This window comes from Panthera uncia, chromosome C2 (genome assembly GCF_023721935.1).
Source record: "Panthera uncia isolate 11264 chromosome C2, Puncia_PCG_1.0, whole genome shotgun sequence".
Lineage (NCBI taxonomy): Eukaryota > Metazoa > Chordata > Mammalia > Carnivora > Felidae > Panthera > Panthera uncia.
Genome location: NC_064810.1, coordinates 58,954,573 through 58,973,562, shown reverse-complemented (window position 1 = coordinate 58,973,562; position 18,990 = coordinate 58,954,573). Strand labels below are relative to the sequence as shown.

General features: G+C 36.4%; 1 protein-coding gene across 5 annotated transcripts in view; it reads right to left on the bottom strand.

Moving 5' to 3' along the window:
- The window catches only part of ATP6V1A (ATPase H+ transporting V1 subunit A), a 60,147-nt gene extending 41,164 nt beyond the window's left edge, over positions 1 to 18,983 (bottom strand). The window contains exons 1-2 of one of the 5 annotated variants that reach the window (XM_049628200.1): positions 18,255 to 18,983; positions 587 to 1,667 (exon numbers count right to left, since the gene is read on the bottom strand). The gene's annotated coding sequence lies outside the window, so the exon portion shown is untranslated. Of the gene's footprint in view, positions 1 to 586; positions 13,613 to 18,254 lie in introns of those variants that run through there. The other 4 variants (XM_049628201.1, XM_049628198.1, XM_049628197.1 and 1 more) reach the window with 4 other exon arrangements.
- Between the last annotated feature and the right edge of the window lie 7 nt (positions 18,984 to 18,990).

The window sequence follows — 18,990 nt, the reverse complement described above, 5'->3', positions numbered from 1 at the left end:
TGTAAGGGCTAAATACCAAGGTTCCATGACAATGTTATTTACATATAAAATCCTGAGACACATACTACTTAATTTTGTACACAGTTTACCTTCTTAGAGAAAGGCAAAATAAATCAGGTTGATAGTCTTAATGCTTGGTCAAAAAGTTACAGAATAAGTCATAACAAAGTAACAGTAATAAGCTAAAAACATTAACATAACAACAGCATAATAGTAATAAGCTAATAACATTACTTTATATTTCTAGAGTACAGTGTTAAATCATTTTGTGAAACACTTTCCTACTCATTCTACTTAATCAACCCACCTAGTATCTCCATTAGAAAGTCTTATGCAGCAGATGACTATGCATAACTAGATTTCCATTTGTATCTTGCCAATAAAACCCTAAATTGGTTCAAATTTTGATAAGCCCATGAAAGTAATTCCAGTTCCTTTGCGAATGACTGGTTGGAAATGAGTGTGTAATGATGTTTTCTCTAATAAGAGGTAAGGCCAAGTCTGTTGAAAAGCTTGTGGAAATGATTTCTTTGCTCTTTAAAAGATACAGGTCATGAGAAACATTTTTTGCTTGGGATGTGCTCACCTGCACGGGACATGAGCAAACTTGGGACCTTGTAGGGAGCCAACCTAAGCAGACAGGCCACCTTGCATCTGGGTCTTTGTTGCTTTTACTGGTCTACTAAATTAATCAACATTAGAAGAAAGTTTTAAGAATAAATATTTTCATGTGTTACACATATTTCATATTGCTATTTAAAAAAAGAACAATGAATAGACCAAGGGTTAAGAATAAAGGCAAACATAAGGTCATTACTCACATAGTTTACAAAAATTACTGAGGTGGACAATGAGGAAATGTGCAGACAAAAGTGGGAACCAAAGAGTAGAGAAGTACAAAACAATTACTGGTGGCAAACTGGACTAATGGAATCAGGAAAAATTTATTTCTATTGGAATGAAACTTTTGGAGGACATGCACACATGCCTCTCTCCATTTATCAAACTAAAGGCATTCCTGAAAAGGAATAGTAAAGATAAAAGCTAGGGTAGACACTTCAGTGGAAAACAGAACTCGAACTGTATCAGCTATGCTTTTGGTTTGTTGACAGGCCTGTCCATGAACAATTTTTATAGGATTTCTAGAAATAAACAATTAGATTCCTTTCACTTCAAATTTTTAATAAGTAAAACTGTACTATATTGAGTGTGATAGTCCAAAGTTTTAGCCAAAACAACCCCAAAATACTGGTGGTGCCTGAGTGGCTCATCAGTTAAGCGCCAACTCTTGATTTCGGCTCAGGTCGTGATCTCACAAGTTTGTGAGATGGAGTCGCACATCGGGCTCTGTACTGACAGCATGAAACCTGCTTGGGATTCTCTTTCTCCCTCTCTCTCTGCACCCCCTCCCCCCACCCTAATTCATACATGCATGTAAACTCTCTCTCTCCCAAATAAACTTAAAAATTTTTTTAAAAAACACAAAATACTGTATTTACTGTATAAGTTGTATGGTATGAATTTATAGGCTAGAAGCCTATGATAAATGGTAAGCCATAACATGAACATATTTGAGTATTCCTGCCTTCAAGGAGCATATTTATCATTTTCTTACCCTTCCCTCCAAACATCAAAGTGCCTTGCACAGCAGTAACTTGATAAAATGTCTGAAATTAAAAACAGATAATATCAACTACTATTCATTAAGCACATATTACACTCCAGGCATTATGTTAAAAAATGGGCACATCTCATTTAACACTTAACAACAGTCCTATGATGATGGTATTGTTTGCTTAGGAAATAGGTTTTGAGACCCAAACAACCCACTGAAGACAACAGTGCTATAAACCGGTGAAGCACAGATTTAGTCCGATTTTAACAAGTAGGCATTTCATAACAAATAATTCAAAAGACCTTATATTACCAACAGTTTTAATCTTCATTACCTCTCTTTTTATTATTTTTTAAAATGTTTATTTATTTTTGAGAGAGAGAGCATGCAAGTAGGGGAGGGGCAGAGAGAGAGGGAGAGAGAATCCCAAGCAGCCTCCACACTGTTAGTGCAGAGCGCAATGTGGGGCTCGAACCCACAAACCATGAGATCATGACCTGAGCAGATATCAATAGCCAGATGCCCAACCGACTGAGCTGCCCAGGCACCCCTATTACCTCTCTTTTTAAAACCACGGGTGTCTATTTTCTATTAGTAACTGAGTCTATGTTAGAATTACGAAGGTTAATATTCTTGCAAAAGAAAAGAGATGAAAAAAAGATGACAGATCATTCAAAAGTTAAAGAGTAAGTAGTAGAACAACCAAGAATTGACTGCTCCTAAAATATCCATCTCCTAAAAAATTAATTTTTAAACAACAATGCATAATGCCGTATTTTATTAACACCTAGCTTCATAACACAAACCTAACTGGTTATAACAGCAGGGAGAAAAAGTAAATATTAATGAACTGCAAAGTAAATGGGCATATCTCAGAGGAAAATAAGCATCTTTGAAGCAAGTAAGAATATTAACAAAAACAGACTCAATTTTGCTACTGTTAAAAGCAGGGAATAGTAGTGGAAACTTGCTGGTTAATAGACTCATAAATTTGGAACAATGAAGCTACCTAACTAGTACCTGAGTGAGAAATTCCATCTTATTTTTCTTATTTCTTAAACTGGAGGTACAAAGCTCTAGTGAGGCTAATATTAACATCCCATTTGACTTTTTGTGAATTTTTAGAACATTTTCTTAATTTTAGGTTCAGAAGAAATGAGTCCAAGAAGAAAGTCCCTTGATTTATATCCTAACTTACCTAAGATGTAAACAGCCAAGAAGAGAGCCAAATGATATAAACAGTAAAGAAAAAAAAGCCTTTAATACTTATACTTTTCTTTAAAATTTATTTTCAAAAGCAGTATGCTTGCAATTTTTAAAGTATCCAAGGGAAAGTCTCATCACTTAAATATTACTGACTTATCTCCTCATAAACAATTTTTGATAAAAATTGTAATCAATACTGTAATACATTTTCATATACTGTTATTCACAAGTATCATCTTAAACTGTGTAATATTTTATTAAATGGATACCATAGCTTACCTAATAATTCTCCTTATTGGGTACCTAGATGGCTTCCCATTTTTTGCTATTTTTATTTTTTACACTTTGCTAGTACACTTTTATTGATTTTAAGTTATTGATTAGAGGAAGCCAAGGTAAGGCAATCAACTAAAAGTCCATAAAGATACTCTTTATGGTGATGTCACCTAAGAGCAATTCTCACACACATACACTCCTACCTAGAAGTAATACCGTATTCCATCTAAGATACCATCAATTGTTACATACTCTTTTATTACACTGCAGAAACTGCAGGACAGACATTAATTTCAGTTGCTAAAATGTGGGGGGGAGAAAGTATTTCCTAGAAACAATCATATATGGTATTAGAACTAAATACAGTGTAATAATATTTAGATAGGTCAGACTTGCCAACCCTCACTAGAACAAAGACTAAAAAACAGAAAAACAGATTTCTAAACCGATAAAATGATAGCCTTTGAGTTGCTACATATTTCAAGAGACCTTCATACTGTCTTGTTGACTCAATTTATGCACAATTAAATTTTTTTAATCCTTTATTTATTTTGAGAGAGAGACAGAGTGTGAGCAGGGGAAGGGCAGAGAGAGAGGGAAACACAGAATCCGAAGCAGGCTCTAGGCTCTGAGCTGTCAACACAGAGCGTGACGCAGGGCAAGATCATGACCTGTGCCAATGTTGGACGCTTAACTGACTGAGCCACCCAGGTGCCCCAATACATGCACAATTAAAAATTATTACTAATATTTTAGATCAGTGCAGATTTAAAGCAACAAAATATCAAATTATTACAGGGCTACACTCCAAGAATAAATAAAAAGTAGATAAAGACTGAGATGGTGAATTGATTAACGGTCATAAGGATGACCTATAACCAGGGTGCCTGGGCGGCTCAGTTGGTTGAACATTCATTCGACTCTTGATTTCGGCTCAGGTCATGATCCCAGGGTTGTGGGACTGAGCCCTGCCTCGGGCTCCATGCTGAGTGTGGAGCTTGCTTGGGATTCTTTCTCTCTCTCTCTGTCTCTGCCCCTTCCCCATGCACATGCTCCCTCTCTCTCTCTCTCTCTCTCAAATTAAAAAAGAAAAAAAAAGAATGACCTACAACCATCAAACAAAGGCCACTTTGGGTTCATTATTTTCTAAAAAATATGGGAAGCAATTTGGCAACTGCAACAAGGTCCTTAAAAATGTTCAAACCCTTTGATTATAAACTGAACTTCTGGGAATACATTTGACACATGGATAAGTATTTATTTCCATATGTATTTAATGCTGCGAAAGTGAAAAACTGGAACTATCTTTAAAATCTAACAACAAAAATGAAGCATTAGTTTATCTGAAATCCTACAGTCTTCCCCCAACCCCTAATGTATTTAATCATAATAATTAAATTTCTTGTGTTAAACAGTCTGCATGTCCAAGTTCACAGTATCAAGGACTGTCCTTAGCAAATTCTCTTCCAAGAGGATCCTTAACCTTCATGGTCTCTGACCATTTTGGACAGGTTGTCTCACACAAACTGCAGATGAAGTGACTTTACCAATTAAAAAAAATGTCAGCAGTCATGCAAGAGAACTGTCCCCTTCAAAAGTAGTCAACCTAGGAAGTTCGCAACCACTTTAAAAAAAAAACTACTGCTCAAAATACTTAGAAAATTCTCTTGACAACTGCCTACAATTACCATATCACTCTTCTAAATGTTAATTAATGAGACATTTTCTGGATTGCTTTGCCAAGAAAACATATCACCAACAGCCAAACTGGCCAACTAAAAACAATACATGTATTTAAGAACGATGTACATACAAGAGTCAGCACCAACAATGTTGCAGTGAAAATGCTATTACATTTGTGTCATAAAATGATGTTTATGTATTCAGATGGATCCATCTTGTCATTTATTTCATGGATTTGAATAGAAGGGATAGAAGGTTCACAAACTGTGCAAAGGCACATTAACCCAGTGTTTATAAAAAGCATCACCATAAACAGGTTCACCTTCAACTCAGGAATTCACAAAATCTCTATAATGAAAATATGACCCAGAGGATAAAGTGTGCACAGAAGGGAGAAGAATGCTGCCTAGTATAGGTGGAAAACATTTTCAACATGGATTTAAAGATATGACTTTAGTCAAAAGTTCACAGACATTTCCAATTCAGAGGGTAAGAAATCTGCATTTCTAGTGGCTTGCCTAGTATTCCATGATTAATAACAACCAGAGTTATTTAACTAAATTGTCTGTGGGAAGAGAAGGATTTAATTACAGATAGAGATTTTCAAAAGCACAGTTTGCTAAGGAATTAACTTCCTGGTATGTGCTCACAGCCTTCAATATCGCTCCTTTGTCATACTTGCTACCAGTATAATTAAAAATCTGTGAACAGAGCTGTTCAATATCTGTCTCCACTGCCAGTCTGTAAATAACAGGGAAACAGGGACCATACCTGCTTTGTTCGTTGAGTACCCCTAACTGCAAAGTAAAGCATCCTGACACATAGTAGGTAATTACTAAACATTGCTCAGTGACAATACTGGCAAAAGGTGTATGGGAAATAGGCAAGCTCATTCACTGAGTGAAAACTGATATAACTCCTTTGAAGTGCACTAAATACACATTCTGGCATAATGCCCAATGGCCAAGATCTAAAAAAACAGTATTTAGCTGAGGCCAAAGCTGAAACAAGATATCATCATCAAAGAATGACCTTCTAATATAAAAACTTATGCTATAAGTTAAAAATGTTATACTGTTAGCAGTTATTTTACTTAATATTATGAATGCTAGAACACAAAATCATTCTACAAAGAACAGATAAAATCTCCACTGTTCTGTCTGGTATTATTAAAATTCTATAAACATTTATCAGCTCAAAAAGGCTATATAACACAGACGTAAATGGACAACTGACTTTTGACAAAAATACAAAGGCAAATCAGTGGAGAAAGTATAGTTTTTTAATAAGTGGTAGTAGATTAAGTCTCTATGCAAATGCAAAAAACAGGTACTTCAAGGGACACCTGGGTGGCCCAGTCAGTTAAGCGTCCGACTCGATTTCTGCTCAGGTCACGATCTCACTGTTCGTGGGTTCGAGCCCCACATCAGGCTCTTTGCTGACTGTGGGGTCTGCTTGGGATTCTCTGTCACCTTCTCTTTCTGCCCCTCCCCACTCACTATCTCAAAAATAAAATAAACATTAAAAAAATGTACTTCAAGCCATACCTTGTACCTTATTAAAAAAATAAGCTAAAAACGGATGGTAGACCTAAATGTAAAACCTTGCTTTATGTTCTTGGACTAGGTAGATTCATTACACACAATACTGAAAACACAATCCATTAGAGAAAAAATTGATAAACTGTAATTCATGGACATTGAAAACTTTTTTGTTCTTCATAACATTGTTAGAACGAAAAGCCAAGTTCCATATTGCGCGAAAATATTTGCAAAGCATAAATGTAATAAAGGACCTATCTAGAATATATCTTAAAACTCCCCAAAACTGGACTTAAAGAGCACAATTAAAAGATGGGCAAAGGGTCTGAACATATACTTCATCAAAAAAAATATATGGATGGTAAATAACTACATGAAAGATGCCTAACATCATTAGAAAGACAAATTAAAACAACAACAAAATGGCACTCTATGCATAATAGAATGGCTGAAATTAAAAAGACTTACCATAGGAAATGTTGGTAAAGACACAGAACTAGAACTATCATATACTGCTGTAATGTAAAATGATACAACTACTTTGGGAAAAAATTTAGCAGTTTCTTAAAAAGTTAAACATATGCACACACATGATCCAGTCATTCTACTTGGTATTTACCCATAAGAAATGAAAGCTTATGGGGGCAACTGGCTGGCTCAGTTGGTAGAACATGTGATTCTGATCTTGGGGTTGTTAAGTTTGAGCCCCATCTTGGGTGTAGAAATTACTTAAAAAAAAAAATACAATCTTAAAAAAAAAAAATACTTAAAGGGGCACCTGGATGTCTCAGTTGGTTAAGTGTCCAACCCTCGATTTTGGCTCAGGTCATGATCTCACAGTTTGTGGGTTTGAGCTCTGTGTAGGGCTCTGCTGACAGTGTGGAGCCTGCTTGGGATTCTGTCTCTCCCTCTCTCTGCGCTTCCCCCACTCACTCGCACGTTCTCTCTCTCTCTCTCTTTCTCTCTCTCAAAATTTTAAGTGTCTTTGGATCACATTAAAGAATTTGGGTCAGTCAGCCTGCTTTTTGAATTAATAATAATTTTTTCCCTTTCTTGAAACAAATGAAATAGAGAACATTGAGCAGACGTATATTGTGTTTAAAACAATTCATGGGGGGTGCCTGGCTGGCTCAGTTGGTTAAGCATCCAACTTTGGCTCAGGTCGTGATCTCATTGTTCATGGGTTTGAGCCCCACACTGGGCTCTGTGCTGACAGCTCAGAGGCTGGAGCCTGCTTTGGATTCTCTCTCTGCCTTTCCCCCACTCATGCTCTGTCTCTCTTGCTCTAAAATAAATAAACATTAAAAAAATTTAAAAAAAATCTGCGGATGATGTAACTGCTCACTAAAGCCCCCCACTGCCTAATTCTGCAAAACCTAAGACTAGGACTTGCAGATTACTGAAAACCCATTTTTCACAAGAAAATATGTAATTACTTGTACATTTAACTATCACACTCTCAATGGTCTTAATAATTGGCAATCTGATTCCCTATTTAACTATTTGAAAGCACTTCCATAATTATTAACAATCATAGCATTTTACTTTTAATAATGTACATTGATGATTGCAGCATTTTGCTCTTTCAATGATATGCATTCAAACTACGATTTATAGCATTTCAATGTATAAATCACATAAACAGCATTTCAATTTATATCCAGAATACTTACCATTATTTGGAAGTAACAGGAAGTCCAAAGGTCATACCTTGTTCCCATACTGACATTGTTACATTGATTACACATGATAGGTTACCTATGCTATCACAAGATGGTAGATCACTCATAATTCAGGGATGCTAAATGTAAAGGCCTTTAGCTATTCAGCTTCCCAAAGACTCAAGCTAAATGATTTGGCAGGTTTCAGCACAATACCGAAGACAAATGTGAACTTCTGTGCATTGCTAAATTGGAGAGTAATTTGGCCATACACACCGAAACTTGAAATGTACATATCCTTTGACCCAGCTCTTCCATTTCTAGAAATTATGTGTACAAAGTATTCTATTAACAAAATATTTATTATAGCACTGTTTCTTACAACAAAAGATTGGAAATGTCCACTAAAATAGAGACTACATAACTTGTGGTAGGATAAGAGGCTATAATACTCAGTAGCATCAAGATAGAATCTCTGGAAAGAGACTCCCTGGGTTAAAATCCTGAGTCCTATTACTTACGAGCTGTGTGACACTGTTGGGCATTTCACTACCCCATCCCTAATTTGCTTCATTTGTTAAATGGGGGAAATGTAACAACCATCGCATAAGGTTGTTGTGAGGTTTCTATGAATTAATGTAACTCAAATGTTAAGTGCCTGGATCAGTAATAAGCTCTCAATAAATGTTACAGATGATGATGACAACACATTAGTACAATTTAAAAGAATGATGCAGGTTTACCTGAACGAATGTGGAAAGATCTCCAAGATACCCCTGTTAAGTAAAAAACGTAAGGTCCAGAATAATATGTATTCGTGAACAAATACATGTAAGAAAAGAATAAGGTCTAGGAGAAAAGGAGAAAATACACATATATCTAAATACATAATTTTTACTCATTTGTACGTGTACTATCCATTCAACTTGATTAAAAATATTGTTGGATGATTCAGTGAGTGCCAAAACAATTAAGCCAAGTAATAAAACTACACTGTATATACTTAACTGAGCAAAGAGTACAGTAACTAATAATGACAAATATTTATATAAATCTTACTATGTGCCAATAGGCCTAATCACTTTTCTTATATTACTTTGATCCTCACAACACTTAATGAAGTAAATACTCTTATTATCTTTATTTTAAAGCTGAGAAAAATGCAGAAAGATAAAAGTAACTTCCCCAAAGTCACACTGTTTGGAAGCAGCAGAGCCAGGATGTGACCCAGTCTGTCTTCAGTACTTAGGTCCTTAACCTCCTTGCTGTATTGCCTCTCAATACTACTTGAAAATTACTTTTTATTTACATATATCCCAATTCTTTTCAAAAAGAATTTGTACAGTTTGCAATAAAGAACATATATACAATCAAGTTAATAATATTGGTAACAAAAAGAGGAAAACAAAGAGTATCAACCTAAGAAACAAATACAGATGCTTTATACATGCAAGGAATCCAACTCTAAAGCAGCTGCCATGTTCTATCACAGCCTGAATGATTTAAGTTCAGCCTCTTAAAAGAACTGAAATAAAGTATTAAATAATTGTAAATACTTTTAATTTTGCCTCTTTAAAGACATTCTTATTTGAGGGGCGCCTGGCTGGCTCAGTGGGTAGAGCATGTGACTCTTGATCTCAGAGTCATGAGTTCAAGCCCCACAATGGCAGTGAAGCTTACTTTAAAAAAAAAAAAAGAAAAAGAAAAGAAAAAAGACATTCTTATTTGAAGCTTTCCTAAGGAGAATTACTCATGTACCTAGGGTTTTGTTTTGTTTTTATTAACTAAAACAAAATGTTTATTTGCAACCCGATCTGTTAATGCCTATGATTTTCCTACACATTTTTAATGACAATTTCTTACTGGATACCCAATGGTTATCACATATACAAAATTAAGGAGAATTTATGGTGTTATCAGAATAACACACTTTCATCTCAGACATCACACTAATTAAGGCAAAAAATATTTCAGACATTTGCCATTTCTGGTCAAGTGGTATTTCCCCCCCTATTGATTCCTTCTTTGACCTATCAGAACTTTTATTTTTTAAAATGTTAATAGTTTTGGGGCGCTTGGGTGGCTCAGTAAGTTAACTGTCCGACTTCAGCTCAGGTCGTGATCTCGTGGTTCACGAGTTTGAGCCCCACATTGGGCTCGGTGCTGACAGCTCAGAGCCTGAAGCCTGCTTCAGATTCTGTGTCTCCCTCTCTCTCTCTGCTCCTCCCCAGCTTTTGCTCTGTCTCTGTCTCTGTCTCAAAAATAAATAAAAACATTAAAAAAATAAAACGTTAATAGTTTTTTTTTCTAATAACAAACACTACATATTTGTTGTAAAAATAAAAACACATAATATAGGAAACTGTAAGGAAAAAAGTAAAAATCACCTGAAATGCCCATCCAACCACTCTGAGATGGCTGCTAAACATTCTGGTGACTATCCGTTCCTGTAATTCATCTTGTAGACACACAAACAGGTAGTTTCACATACATATGTTATTGTGGATACCCTTTTTTCTTTCCTTCTTTTTTCTTTTGCTTATTTCCTCCCTCCAATGTTAACAACTGTACAAGCATATACAAAACTCAAAGTGTTTTTCAACTGTTCTATAAAAATGGGATCTCATTATATACATTTCTCTAACTTTGCCTTTGTTACTTAAGATACATGATGGAGATCCTTTCAACTCATCAGTATAGATTTAACTCCCATTTTTTAATAACTGCAAAAATATTCCATGATATGCCTGTGCCATGATTTATACAACAATACCCTATTGACAGGCTTTCCCTTTGTTCCCAGGCTTTTGCTACTACAAAACATTGCTGCAATCAACATTCACCTAAATGCATGCTTGGTTACTGGTATTTCTTTTTATTCTTTTTTTTATTTTTGAGAGAGAGGGAGGACCGAGGATTGGAAGTGGACTCTGCACTGACAGCAGTGGGCCTGATGAGGGGCTCCAATTCATAAACCATTAGATAATGACCTGAGCTGAAGTTGGATGTTCAACCAAGTGAGCCACCCAGGCACCCCTGGTGTTTTTCTTTTGTTTTTTTTTTTTTTTTTAGTTTTTTTTAATGTTTATTTATTTTTGAGAGAGAGAGAGAGAGAGCGAGAGCGAGCACGAGCAGGGTGAGGGGCAGTGAGAGGGAGACACGGAATCCGAAGTAGGCTCCAGGCTCTGAGCTGTCAGCACAGAGCCCGACACGGGAGGCTCGAACCCACGAGCCATGAGATCATTACCTCAGCTGAAGTCGGATGCTCAACCAACTGAGCCACCCAGGCACACCTGGCGTTTTTATTTCTAAGGAAAAGATTCCATGGAGTGGGAATGTTGAATGGAAGAACATATATTTTCAATATTAACAGGTATTGCCCTAATTATTTACTAAAAAAAAACTTGTAACAATTCACATCTCCACTAGCATCTTATGAGAAAATCCTTTACCGCAGAACCCTACGAGCAGTAGGTTTACCACATAATTTTTGCTAGTCATAAAATAATATTTCATTGTTAGCATATCAATTACTAGTGAAGTTATACAATTTCTTTTAAGTATGCTGAATGTTTGGATTTCTCTTCTATGAAGTTCTGGTCATATGCTTACCCATGTTTCTATTGTGTGGACTTTTACTTAACATGCAATAGGTCTTATAAGTGTTAACTCTTTATCTGTTACACTCTGTATTTGTTATTTCAAACATTTTTTTTTCAATTCGCCTTTTGTCCTTTATCTTTGCCACTTAAAACTACCAACCACATCTAGACTATATGTATAAAGAAAATTCAATAGATTAATATTTTAAATATTTTATTGTTTACATTTAAGCTTTTAATCCCTCCAAAATTGTTTTGTGTGGGTATGCTGCAAAGCAGCAGCTCAATTTTATTTTCTTCTAGACAGACAAGTTATATCAGTTATATTTTTATATACGCACCATTTTCACCCAGTGGGTTGAAATATCACTTTGTCAGATATTAAATTGCTTTATATGCTAGGATTTACTTCTGCTTTTAAAATTTTGCTGTGCTTATATAAGCCTAAAAATATGTCTGGACCCATAAAATTAAATAACTTATTCAGTTATCTGGATAAGTTGAAACATTTTCATTTAAGATATTCAGAGAATTAAGAAGAAATCATTATTTAAATGTCTTAATTCTTTATATCAAATTAAAAAGAAAATGCTAGTGCCCAAAGCAATAACTATTCATTGTAGAAACTCAAGTATACAAAAGGTAAAGTAATAAATTCTAAGTCTTTCTTTAATCTCCTAATCCAGAGATAATCACTTATTTTGATGCATTTTCTTCCAACTTTTCCAATAAGTATATACAATTACTACTACATAGTTCTTTTTTTAATCATGCTGTTTCTTGAATTTTATGAATATTTTCCAATTAGTCTTCTCTATTTTACTTAAAAAAATTTTTTTTTTAACGTTTATTTATTTTTGAGACAGAGACAGAGCATGAACAGGGGAGGGGCAGAGAGAGAGGGAGACACAGAATCCGAAACAGGCTCCAGGCTCTGAGCTGTCAGCACAGAGCCCGACGCGGGGCTCGAACTCACGGACCGTGAGATCATGACCTGAGCCGAAGTCGGATGCTCAACCGACCAAGCCACCCAGGCGCCCCTCTATTTTACTTTAAAAAAACACTCCATTGGGGTGCCTGGGTGGCTTAGTCAGGTTGAGTGCCTGACTCTTGATTTTGGCTCAGGTCATGATCCCAGGGTTGTGGGTGCTCAAGCCCCACACAGGCTCTGTGCTGAGTGTGGAGACTGCTTGGGATTCTCTCTCTCTTTCTCTCTCTCACTCTCTCCCCTTCCCCTGCTCTCTCTTTCAAATAAAAAAGATAAAATAAAAAAATAATAAAATAACACTCCTATTTAAAAAATTTAACTAAGAAATAACTAAAACAAAACATAAAGTCTGGTTGCTTTTCAGCATTCAGACATATCTGGAGCTCTTCTGCATCATACCATTTATTTTCAATAAAATATGCTTACTTAATTTTCAGAAAAGAAAGAAAACATGACGTGTTGTAGGTATAATTTTTAAAAAGGTTTATCACCGGAACAATAGCTTTTTTAAGTTTATTTGTTTATTTATTTATTTTGAGAGAGACAGTGCAAGTGAAGGAGGGGCAGGGGGGTGGTGGGGTGGGGGTGGGGGACAGAGAATCCCAAGCAGGTTCCGCACTGTCAGCATGGAGCCTGACATGGGGCTTGAACTCACAAACTGTGAGATCATGACCTGAGCCGAAACCAGGAGCCAAGATACTTAAGTGAGCCACCCAAATGCCCCAAAAGAACAATAGTTTTTATAGGTAACATTAAGATTCAAAACTGAAAATTTTACTGTTAGAAGCTAGTTATATTGATACCAATAAAAACCAACAACAAAAATCGCAGGTTAAATCTGAAAATACCTATGAATACCAATTTTTAAAAATAGTCTAATGACAGTTGTGAAACTTATTAACTACAGATAACTACAAATATAAAAAGGAGTTTCAAATAAATTAATCATTAATTTCACTCACAGTAGTTAATTTTAAAAATGGCTTTGTGAGTTTCAAGTAAAAAGAAGAATCTATACTGTGAAAATATACATTCATTCCAGCTACCTTTATAAATACAAACTCACAAAAAATATATATGTGTTTATTTACACTATATATAATATGTATGCACTACATACATTAAAGAATACACTTATACAAACCAGAGTCAGTTCCATTTCACAAGAGGAAAAAACAGAACTGTAAAACTTTAAAAGTTTCTACAAAAAAATTAAATGGAAAACACTGACAATTTATTTCACCAAATACAGAAGTTGACATTAAAGAAAATTCAATAGTCTCTTAATAAAATCTTTCCTTAGAACAAATGAGTAATAATTTTTCAGGATTAAGGTGAAACATAAACTCATGATAACTATACTTCAATTATTATTTAATTTACTGATATTTTTTTCCAATACAAAGCCACTAATCTTTGTGAATCATCAATGTAGAAGGGAGACTATTTCACTTCAGTTCATGTCTCCATTATATTCTCTATATACCTGTCTACTTCATCTGAGGATAAAAATAAGATATAAAAACATGTAAAAGGCAAAATTTTTAAACATAAACATAATCTCAAAGTCCCTGCTCTATAGCTCTGTACAAAAAAAATTTTTTTTTTAATTTGAGAGAAAGAGAGAGAGAGCAAGAATGCAAGCTGGGGAGGGGGGCAGAGGAAGAGAAAGCGGGAATCTTAAGCAGGCTCCATGCTCAGCGCACAGCCCGATAAGGGGTTGGATCCCACAACTCCAGGATCATGACCTAAGCAGAAATCGAGTCGGACGCTCAACCGACCGAGCCATGCAGGCACCCCATTAGCTCCATACAATTTTAACATATTTCTATAACACACTGTAGGACTAAAAATTTAGAAACAGAAGAACTACTTCCTTAAATTGATTCCAATATTAATAAACATAAGCTTTGGAAAATCTCTAAAGTATTAAGTCACTGCAGTTGCCAAAATAATGGGACTTATGTTGATATTTCTCAGCTTCTATTGATAAATCTGTTTTAGAATCTTTGCTGTAAGTACATTTTTCTTGGTCCTCTATTTTTTGGTAATAGCATCATTTCAAATTCTACTTGTTTCTCCACCCCCAAACCTGTTCCTGAATTTATAGGATGTCTTAAGTCTCCTTTAAAAATTCAATACATAAAACCAAGCCAGACATGAGTAAAGTTAACAAAAATTTACAAAGTATGTACTAGGCTTCCTGCATTCATGATCTAATTTAATGGCACTTATGAGATAAATATAAGAAAATTTAAATTTAAGGGTTCCTGGGTGGCTCAGTCGGTTAAGCGTCCGACTCTTGATTTCAGTTCAGATCACGATCTCACAGTTTGTGGGTTCGAGCTCCTCATCGGGCTCTGTGCTGGCAGTGTGGAGCTTGCTTGGGATTCTGTCTCCCTCTACCTCCCTCTCTCAGAGTAAATAAATAAACTTAAAAAGAATATACATCTATAGAACACTTTAGCTTAAATTAAGTAAATTGTCCAAGGTCACACAGCCTAAAGTAGTGGTAGGGCCAGAACATGCACCCAGGTCTATATGATTGGGAAACCTATTCTCATAAAGCCTACATTATATTGCTTTACATTTAAATACCACTTGGTTTTTAAAATACTTTCACATAGATTATCTAGGATTTATGTCACTTGAACTCACAATACCTGTGAGAGGAGAATTCCTAAGTATCAAATTCTAAGCCCCTACTCCCAACTGTATTTAAAAAAACATGTAAATAAAGCGGTAGGGCTGAATGATGATCTTCTGATTTTAACTCTAGTGCTATAACACTTGTAGCCTAACAGAAAACCATATTTTTAAGTACAACTCACTGTTCTTCCCTTCCCTTTCATACTTGGATGATAACCATACTTATTAGTAACCATATGCTGTGAAAATAAGTTGGTCAGTGCATTAATAAAACCTATCTGGTTTATCTCCATTCCTCTGACCATGATTTAGATGGTTATTATTACCAATTTATATTTGAAAACTAATACCTAGTGCACAACCTTAGAAGGAGCTATGATTTGCAACAGGTTTAAAAACAGTTTAATCTTCCCGTTCAATTGTCACTCGTTCAATAAACAATTTACTAAGGACCCATCGGGTACTTCAGCATCCTGGTTCTGAAGACACAACTGTAGAGACACTATCCTTGAACTCCTAGGAGCTTTATGGTTTACTAAAGGAAAGCCCAGACAACAGTAATTAAATACAATGTGCTAAAAGTGAAAACAGAATAGAAAATATTGTGTAATAGTCTATAGGACCAAATGTCTAGTTCTGCCAATAGGGGGAGAAAACACATTCTTGGTGGTGGTGATAATCTATAAAGGCAGTGAAATATAAGAAAGACTTCAGAGTAAGCACACAAGCAGTGTCAGGGACCTTAACACAGAAACTCTTGTGGGTCATTTACTGTTGGACTACAGCACAATTCCCTAATGAATGTTAAGGCTTCTCCATGTAATACTCATAAACTGATAAAGCTAGTTTCAGATATGTCTTCCTAGCTTCAAATCACTTGTTTGTTTCTGTGTGAATTATGCATAATGTTAAAGCTCTTTTTCACATTCAACTTGAGGAGCAATTTAGTCACCAATTCCTGCTTCCAATTTCATTAGTGGTCTAAGCTATTGCTTTCATAGTTCCCTAAAATTGGGGAAATTGTGCGGTAAAATTGCAGACTCATTCACAACCTCTTTCATATTGACATTTTCTCCTCTAGTACTCAATGCTCTTTAGCTGGTTTTCTCTTTCCTACTTTGGTCTCACCCAGACAGGACTGGTTTGGACTTCTAGGGCTCTTAAAAAATGTGTCCTATTTGGTGGAATGTCACCTGGCCAATGAAGCAACACTGCTTATGTTTTTCTCTCCTCTAGAGATCAGGGAACTTCACTCTGGAGCAAATTAATGGATGGAACTATATTTATATTCGTAGCAGGCATGGCTACATAAACACACCAATAGATTAGGAAAATAGCACCAAATGCTGAAACTGTAAATCAGAATAGTGGTCTTCTTTATTACTTAGGGAAAGCAAAAAACATTTTTAAAGTTAAGTTTTCTAGCAAGAAGCATCCATAGATCAGTTTTTCGATTTTGAAATTACTATAAAAATATTTTGATAAATTAATATTATGCTAGAATTTTTAACCTTTTGTTCACTTTAACAAAATCAGTTTATTGTAGAGAATTTGGATGATATAAAAAACCAAAACCATTCACATCCACTACTCAAAAACAGATTCCATCTTTCTCACTTTTCAGCTTTTTAATGGATTCTTCCATTACACTGACTAGAAAATTACAAGGTTTAATAGAGAATATGACTTTTCAGATTTTAAAAAAGTGTAACTTAAATTTTAAAAATCAAATCTGTCATTTTTTGTAAGGCCTTTCAATTTAAAAGAACCAGAAGATTTCCTGAGTTTGAGGTGTAAATAAAAGAGTTTAACCCCAAACTGAAAAACACTCTTCCCTAAATCACACTGTTTGGGGTCAAAACACTGGTTACTACATTACATATGAAATGGGATTACATTGGGTTGGGCAAAAACCTAAGCAAAATAGTTTCTGCATTTTCACAAAACACTATTCATCAAAATCTGAAGAAGTCCCTTGGAGTTATACAATAGGGAAAGCTAAGAGGGAATACAAGTGCTACTTAATATAAATTTATTACTGGTCAAGGAATTGATTGGGAGTGGTGATTAAGTAGGATTTTAGGGAGAAATGGCAAAAAAAAGAATGTCAAAGGTTGAAAATATGAAGTAAACAATATCTCGACTTAACCTCCCTACCTTTAAGTTTCAGGTCAAATACATTTGGTTTAATTATATTTCCAACCCATCAGTTTCTTAAGAATTACTTCCCGTTCGGGGAAACCTAGTCACTTTCCCATAAGCTAGTCTGGGTCTCCTGTAGAGCAAGAAGCCGCAACACCATCATCTTTCAACAACTCGCCATTCAATTGAGACTGTCGCATTACCAACACCTCCTGTTTTGAAGATAGTATATCTTTATTGTTTCAACTGTTTTCTCCCTTCCTGCACCATAACATCAGAGAAGAGAAAGGTAAAAGGCCCTTCCAGGCCCAACCAAAGTACGTGAACATCTACAAAACGCCTCTCGCAGGGATGTCAGATAAAAAACTCAGAATGACTGAGAAAGCACATTCAGAAGAAAGCTTTACAGTGACTCCGCAGTGAGGGCCACATCAGTGACATTCTCTCCCAAGCCTGTCTCATCGGATACGCCTCTGCCTCCAGGGTTTTTCCTACCTCCCCGGCTCCCCAGCCGGCGGCTGAAGATACAGAGTAGGGCCTCTGCCAAAGAATGGGCTTTCGGAAACAGGACCTGAAGACTACTGCAGACCCTGAGAAATGGCTGAACCAAAACCACTACAGTAAGCCCCTGACTCCAAGTAGGGAACCATAATGGCCGCACTCATCCCCAACCCCAGGAAAGGTGGACATCTCACTCCTAGGATGCGGGGGCGACCACAGTAGGGGAAGCGAGGGTCAGGAGAACTGGAGAAAAGAGCTCCCAGTCAGTGCAGGATGACAGCGGGGAAGAAGCCCTGGACAACTGAGGCCTCCGTTCACACTTTCCCTTCTCTTCCTCTTCCCACCCCTTGTCCTATCCCCACCAGTCACCGATTACCGGTCGCCGCTCACCTGCCCGGGCGCGAGGTGCAGAAGCAGTACCGATCACGGAGCAGAGGCTCTGTCACTGCGGGAGGGGAAATCTTCAGCTGCAGAGAGGGGCGGGCCTAGACAGTCACGTGACCTCGAGCTCCGCCCCGCCGTCCCAGGCGGGCGTGATGCGTTTTGGGGGTTTATATTTTTGCGGATCGTTGGAACATTAAAGTTCTTGCGATTAGAGAAAAAAACACACAAAAAATCACAAAGACTACGTCGTAAACTGTAATGTAGCAGGCGGCGTGAAACAGGTTAAAGTGCATTGCTAAGGAAGTGACGTTTATGCTACGATCTAGGGACCGGAAATAGCGATAGCGTTGTCCCACAGTGGCTGGCCGGTGAAATCCCAGGTTTAATCCCAGGCGATCACATGATCTCAAAATTTGGATCGTGCTGGACGGAGGCCAAATTATCTGGCCGATTGTTAATTACGCTAGTCTTAAAAACATCTCATTAGTTTGAGTCTACCTCAGATTTCTTTACATTTAGAAGAACAATCTTTATAAAATCTTATTAGGAGACAGTGTTTGAAGGTCATTCTAGAGACTACCCACTGGAAGAACGGGGTCGAGAAAGGTAGATCTGGCTAAAGTGAGAGAAGAGAGGGAGGGGTGGAAAAATCCGGATTTTACCGCCAGGGCCTACCGGGCAAGCCCCACAAGTAGTGTCGTAAGGGATGGGAGGAGAAAGATGACGCGAGAAGCCACAACCC